The sequence below is a fragment of the Echinops telfairi genome, unplaced genomic scaffold (genome assembly GCF_000313985.2).
Source record: "Echinops telfairi isolate 266 unplaced genomic scaffold, ASM31398v2 ScPeMD7_11;HRSCAF=52, whole genome shotgun sequence".
Lineage (NCBI taxonomy): Eukaryota > Metazoa > Chordata > Mammalia > Afrosoricida > Tenrecidae > Echinops > Echinops telfairi.
In genome coordinates this window covers 4,789,604-4,797,339 of record NW_022103908.1, presented here as the reverse complement: position 1 = coordinate 4,797,339, position 7,736 = coordinate 4,789,604, and the positions used below count along the sequence as shown (strand labels likewise).

The 7,736-nt window shown below is 43.0% G+C and overlaps 1 pseudogene; it reads left to right on the top strand.

Annotated features, from left to right (window-relative positions):
• Positions 1-6,260: 6,260 nt before the first annotated feature.
• LOC115868470 lies at positions 6,261-6,502 on the top strand (annotated as a pseudogene).
• The last annotated feature ends 1,234 nt before the right edge of the window (positions 6,503-7,736 follow it).

The following is a 7,736-nucleotide window of genomic DNA, read 5'->3' as shown; positions in this document are numbered from 1 at the left end:
ATCCGCGGGGGCATCAACTGACAAAGTTTTAATGGTTCAAGAGTCCGGTTTGCCCTCTGATCTTCTGTCCTCATCTCTCCCGTGCACTCTGGTTAGCAAGCACTTTCCTCCCATCCCTCAGTTGTGGATACAGGGAGATCACGGAAGGCTCATTTTCTATGTAGTCCCCACAAATGTCCCCACTGTCACCCACAGTCTTCTGCAAACCGGAGTGCCACAATTTAGGCTCTGATACTAATCCCTCCTTTGACTTCATATGATATGATTTACAATCATTTATTTACAGAAATCCTCACAACTGGAACAAAAAAAATCATAATGATAAATGGAGGGAAAATTGAAATTGTCCACAATATCACTCCATTCAGCGCAATGAAAAAATGTCCGTGAAACTAGTAGTCAAGAAATCAGACATATTTCTTGGGGGCAAGTCTGCTGAAAGAGACTTTAAAGTTGTAAAAAGCAAAAATGTCACTTTGCTGGCTATGATGCACCTGACCCAAGCCATATACATGCCTCATGTGCATGCAAAAGCCGGCCAATGGAAAGGGAAGACGGAAGTGAAGTTCTGTTCCCTGGCTGTTGTCCATGGGGAAATTAGCAATCTCCCAACCAGTGTGGTTTGTTAGTGTCCAGAGAGAAGCCTCACTCATGTACACACACACACACACACACACACACACACACACACACACACACCAGTAGCAGCTTTTAAGTAGCAGCTAAGCAAGTAGCAGTTAAGCCAAAGTTTTATAAAAGCATAGATTGACTCCAAAAATAATGAAATAAGTCTCTCTCTAGAGGTGAGAAGGGACCCCCTTAAGCATAGATAAAGAACACTTGGCTCCAGAGACAAAGGGGGCCCCCTCTGGAAGTGAGAGGAGACAACAAGTAGAGGAGATACGCTCGCTGGGAGCAAAGCAGGGCCCTCCCTGTCAAGTTGAACCCAGATAGGAAGGTTGCTCTTCGTATGGTCAAGCAACTTTCGAATGACTGTTCATCCCTGGGTGAATCATTTCTTTCGGTGTTATCTAGACTGCTGCTCTGGGTCAGCATGTCTCAGAATGTGTCAGGACTATCTTCGAGTACAGTCCCATGTCAACATTTTCCCTAGGCCCTGACTTCAAAGTTAAGGTGTTTGCCAAGCCGGTTCTCACAGGGTCCTTTGTTCATTTCCTTAGCAGACAGGGCAGAAGCCCCGGTTCTGTCCCTGTCAATAGATACATCCACAATTTTAGTCTTGGTAAAGGATGCTGTATAACCTAGACAGCCAGAAGAACAAGTCTTAGCTGTCTATCAGAGGAGGCGAAGCTTAGGCTTGGTTACTTTGAACACATCATCAGAAAAGACCCGTTGAGTTTGAAAGCCTCCTAAGAACCTGTAAAAGTACGTTCTGAGAGTTGAGAACAAGAACCACAAAGCCCAATATCTTTTATTTAATACTACTTAAATTATTATTGGAACCCAAGTATCACTAACTAAACTACATTCTTTTTTTCTTTTAATTTTATTATTATTTTAAATCATTTTATTGGAGGGCTCTTACAAATCTTATGACAATCCATCACGCAAATGTATTAAGCACACTTGTACTTATGTTGCCATCTACATTTCCAAAACATTTTCTTTCTACTTGAGCCCTTGGTATCCGATCTCTTTTTTCCACTCTCTCTTCCCTGCTCCCACCCTCATGTCTTACACTGTCCGTGTGTCCCCCCACCCACATTTCTGTTATTCGTCACCCTGGGGGTGGGCTATATATCCAACTGTTTGATGGGGTCTCCTTTTCTCCCTCTTCCCCCCACCCGCACCTCCACTATCCCCCTACCCGCATGATATCACTATTCCCACTACTATTCTCCAGGGTTTAACCAGTCCTGAATTCCATGTGTTGAGAGCTCTTATCTGCACCAGTGTGTGAACTCCAGTCTAGCTGGATTTGTAAGATAGAACTAGGTCATGTTAGTGGGGGTGGGGTGAGGAAGCATTCAGGGAACTAGAGGAATGATGTGTGGTTCGTCGGTGCTACACTGGCCCCTGGTTGAATTGACCCTTCCTTGTAACCCTTCTGTGGGGAGATGTCCAGTTGTCTACAGATGGGCTTTGGGTTTCCACTCCAACCTCCCTCATTCACATCGATATAATTGTTTGTTTTGGGTCTTTTGATATCTGATACCTGGTTCCGTCAACACCTCATGATCACACAGGCTGGTGTGCTTCTTCCCTTAGGAAACAGTCTTATGTTTCTCAGTATCTTGAGCGGCAATTACTTGTTCAGAAGCAAGAGTTCTGGGTGTATAACATGTTTCTGGAACTCTTTAAAAGGAGGGGATAAGAGCAACAAGTTTATAATAATTGATTTGAATATATGATTTTAAAATGGGTACTTTTCATCACTAGTTCCCAATCCTGTGTGTCAAGGTTATTTGAGGTCCACCTCATGGACCATTGTTTGACTGAGTCGAGAGTGGGACCTGGAAGTCAGGTGCTTCTGAGAGCCAGGTGTAGGAAATAACTGTTTTAAATCACATGGCAGTGATTTGAGGGTAGACCACAAAATAAAAGCTTACCAGACATAAGAGAGAAAGAAAGAAAGAAAAGAACAATTGTTAGTAAACGGTTATGTTTGGTAAAGTAGAGGGTCAGCAAAATGGAGGGAACTCTCAGTAAGGTTAATTGACACAACCACCACCACAATGGACCCAAATATGCCCAATATCATCAAGATGGGGCAGAACCACGCTGCATGTTGTCCTATGACACAAGGTCATCACGAGTCAGAGTTGGCTTGATTGCAATTGCCACCCTCACTCTATAGATGTCGTAAAAGTACATGATATCAAGAACATCCAAAAAATCCAACCGGACCCACTGCCATTGACTCCGTTTCAACTCGGACCAACCCTAGCAGACAGTACAACTGCCTTTTTGGGTGTCTGAGGCAGTGAATCTTTACGGGAGCAGAAAGCCTCATGTTTCTCTCGCAGAGCAACCGATGGATTCGAACTATTGGCCTTTCTATTAGAAGCCTAATATATGGTAGGCTACCGCTATGCTGGCAGGGCTTCTTATCAAGAGCATAAGTAATGTGAACGATAATACAATGATTAGGAAGTGAAGGGTTTTGAATATGTCATCTTGTTTTGATTTTTGATATAATGTAGTTCATTGTAAGTCTACATAATTTTCAATAATAACTGGATGTAACCATCAGCATGCCAGAATTCTGACTTGAATTTAACAATTGGCTCTTGTAAGATAATGTGAACTGGTCTCAGCACCGCACAGCTGGACACATACAAATCACCATTTTGCATGTGTTAAGTGGATATAATCTGGGAAGAAAATATTTACCTATGGAAAATACTCTGGGAAAGTTTGTTTTTTAAACTATTCATGCTAGTTTAAGTAGAGAACTCAAATGTAATTCTCCCTAGGATCCAAGAATTGAAGCATTATATATGAGAGAGTACCTTACAAATCTGGCTAGACCAGAGGAGGTACACTGGTACAGTTAGGACCTGGAAACACAGAGAATCCAGGACAGATGTTTCCTTCAGGACCAGTGGTGAGAGTGGAGACCAGGAGGGTGGAGGGAGGGTGGGGTCGAGAGGGGGGACCAATTATAAGGATCTACATATAACCTCCTCCCTGGGGGACGGACAACAGAAACGTGGGTGAAGGGAGATGTTGGACAGTGTAAGATATGACAAAATAATAATTTATAAATTATCAAGGGTTCATGAGGGAGGGGAAAGCTGGGAGGAAGGGGAAAATGAGGAGCCGATGCCAAGGGCTTAAATGGAGAGCAAATGTTTTGAGAATGATGAGGGCAATGAATGTACAAAGTTGCTTTACTCAACTGATGTATGTATGTATGGATTGTGATAAGAGTTGCATGAGCCCCCAATGAAATGATTTAAAAAAAAGAAAGCGCTTTATATCAAGAAGTAATAATATATCAAGAAGGCACGCCAGCCCAGTCCCACTCAAGTCCGTAAGTCTGTTGCTAGTCCACAAGTCCCTCTTCAGACTCATGTAGCCACATACATGCCGGTGATCTAGGAAGAGGAAGATCACAGGCTTGTGGGTGCAGTCAGGTGGATCCAAAGTGGGTGGAAGCATGGCAGGCCCTGTCAACTCTGGATTTGCAACAGAGTCCCAGCCAGCAGGAAAGAGAGGTCCAAGAGTGGGAACAGTTCCCAGTGCCTCCCACTCTTATACCAAAAGGTTACGACACCAAGGAGGTTTCATTAGACTGGGACCTGACTGTCAGGTTGAACTCCATCTAACCAGCATACTCCCCCTGGCTGGTTTCTAATTTACGTCTCTGTCATTGGCTGCAAGTGATCATGCCGGCAGATGACCTTGACTTTGGGTGTTATACCATGATACTAATTCCAAGATCTTTTTTCTTCTTTCTTTCAGATCACAGTACGCAATTCTGATCCTCCATGGAGGGAACTTCTGAATAAAACAGAATTGTATAAAAGATAATCTCAGACAATCTATTGAGAGAAGTGTAAAAGATGATGTACATGTGTTTAAACAACTCATATAAATGTAATCATTTTGTAGCAGTCTCCAGGGATAGTATTATATCAGTGCTTAGTTAAAATATCAAAAATCAAACTCACTGCCACTGAGTCAATTCTGACTCCCAGCGACCCTAAAGGACAGGGTAAATCCCACAGTTGGGCTTCTGGGATGACACACCTTCACAGGAGCAGAAAGCCTCCTCTTTCTCCCATGGAGTGGCTGGTGGTTTTGAACTGATGATCAGGCAGTTAGCCACCCCATGTGAAACCCACTATACCACAAGGATTGCCCTAAGTTCAAATCCTTGTTTATAAATGTTATATTCATTGTATCATGTAAGTAATTAAATAATAAATCAGTGTAACTGGCTATCAAAAGATATAGCGTCTGGGGTCTTAAAGGCTTGAAGATAAACAAGCAGCCATCTAGCTGAGAAGCAACCAAGCCCACAGGAAAGCAGCACACCAGCCTGGGTGATCATGAGGTGTCGATAGGATCACATCTCAGGTATCAAAGACCCAGACCAAAAAATCATATCGGTGTGAATGAGGGGGAGGGCAGAGTGGAGACCCAAAGCCCATCTGTAGCCTATTGGACATCCCCTTACAGAAGGGTCACAAGGAAGAGATGAGTGAGTCAGCGTGCAATTCTTCAATACTCCCTCCCCCACGCTATCATAACTCCAATTCTACCTTGCAAATCAGGCTAGACTAGAGCAAGTACAGATAAGAGATTGCAACACAGGGAATCCAGGACAGACAAACCCCTCAGGACCAATAATGAGAGTAGCGATACCAGGCGGGTAGGGGGGAGGTGGGGGGAGAAAGGTGGAACCAATCACAATGATTGAAATATAATGCCCCCCCACAAGGGAACGAACAACAGAAAAGTGGGTGAAGGGAGACAGCAGTTGGTGTAAGACATGAAAAAAACAATTTATAAATTATCAAGGGTTCATAAGGGAAGGGAGGGTGGTGAAGGGAGGGAAAAAAATGAGGAGCTGATACCAAGGGCCCAAGTAAAAAGAAAATGTTTTGAAAATGATGGTGGCAACATATACACAAATGTGCTTGACGCAAAGGATATATGTATGGATTGTGATAAGAGCTGTAAGGGCCCCACCAAAAAATGATTCAAATTTTAAAAAACTCTTTAGAAAAAAAACAAACATGTTTCACCCCACAAATTCCCATTGACTCTCCTCGTTTGTCGCTGCACTCATATTCAAAAGATCAAGAAAATGAATAGTTTTATAAAGGGGCACACTTACATGTGCACCCACACATTTACCTGCACTGCCATCAAGGTGATACTGACTCACAGTGGCCCCGTGGGACAGGGTGGAACTGTCCTGTGAGTTTCTGAGATTGTAACCCTTTACAGGAGTAGAAAACCTCATCTTTCTCCCAAGGAGCAGCTGGTGGTTGCAGCTGCTGAAAGTTCGAATCTCAGTGCATAATCATTGCCTAACCACACTGCCATACATCACAATTATGGTGATGAGATAATCAAAGGCTTTGAGGAGACTATATGAGAGAGGATACTGGTACCTTAATGAATTTAAGAACTAGGTCTGGTTCTGCCTGTCCCAGCTTGACTCTGGCGTAGATAAAGATCTTCCCGGCTTTGGATGCCCACAAAAACATTGTACAGAAAGTCCTGGCTCCTGGGCCTGCCAAATTTGTTCTCTCGTTCTGACCCGAGGCCATAGCTTTGCAAACATGCTGCGCCAGATGCTCGGTCAGGCCAAGAAGTACCCGGGTTTGACACCTCTCCATATTTATTGGAGCTGGAGGTAGTGGAGCAGCCGTGTGTCTGGCGTTGTTTAATCCAGATGTCAGTTGGGACAGAAAGAATAACCCAGAAAGAACTATGGGATAAACTGGGGCCCCATGAAAGATACAAGTTCTCTGCAGTGAATATGGGTTCCAGCAGACTGAAGCACGAAGGCCCTGCCGTCTAAATGAAATGTTTCCCCTAAAGCTACTTTGAATGAAGGTCTCCGCAGAATTTCCACTTAACCAGAATATCATTACTCCCTAAATGCACAAAATCATGTGGGTGTGTTGCATGGGGATTTACACTGAATCATAAAGATCTGAAACTTAAAAAATAAAATCTTCCCTGCGCCTGGCTCCTCTCTGAAGTCACAGGGTTGAAAGTAACTGATCCATCACTGGGTTCAAATGGAGCTCACAACGGGCTATTGGACGAGTCTACTGTCTCTAAGAATTATCCTCTCCACCTTTACCCTTTCTCCGGGGTGTGTCCAAGCCTCTGACAAAGTTCTTGCCACAATTTTCTGTTCTGTATTCTAGCCCCGCTTTTGGAACAGATGTTTTTGCTTCTCCCCCAAGGGACCTCTACTTCTCCTAAAGTCAGCTCATCTCCAGCGAATCCTCTCCAGAGCCCCACTCACACCAAAAGAACTGCTCAGAACCACAAAACTGCCCCTGCTCTGAGAAGGTCTCCTGAGAATCTGTATCAGATTAATTGACCTTGAGTTTGTCACCTGCCTCTGAGGTGTTTGCTTTCGGCTTTATCCTGCCAGGGTCTTAAGTGGGGAGCAAATGTTTTGAGAATGATGCGGGCAATGAATGTACAAATGTGCTTGACACGATTGATGTATGTATGGATAGTGATAAGAGTTGTATGAGCCCCTAACAAAACCATTAAAAAAAGAACATAAGCACACAGCTAGTTTGGTGAGTCGTCACTGGGTGCTTCGTGTGTACCACCTTGTGGCACTTATCCCGTTCCTAGAAAAAGCACACACATATTGTGGAATAGTGCACATGGGAAACTAACAAAGAGGGAAGTTGTGTGTTTTGCAAAACCATATACTTCCCATACTTTTGTGCACAAAACATGATAGAGGAACAAGCCAGGTATATGTTAAAGGGGTCAATATATAATTCTCTGTCTTGGTATTTGCTACAAAAGCTACTATTTTTTCAAAATAACAAACTTAACTGAGACACAGTTAGACCTATAAACGATTATTTCTATATGGTGGCTTTTAAGTATTTGATGTCTATATCTTTAAATTGTATATTGAATAGAACATTTCAAAATGAATACTGGCTTTTTATGATTAATATCTGATTTGGTGATACGATTCTAGAAAATAATAGATGCTTTTATTCTAGAACATATTTGATAAATCACCTGCTAGATTTACAGAACACCTACCACGT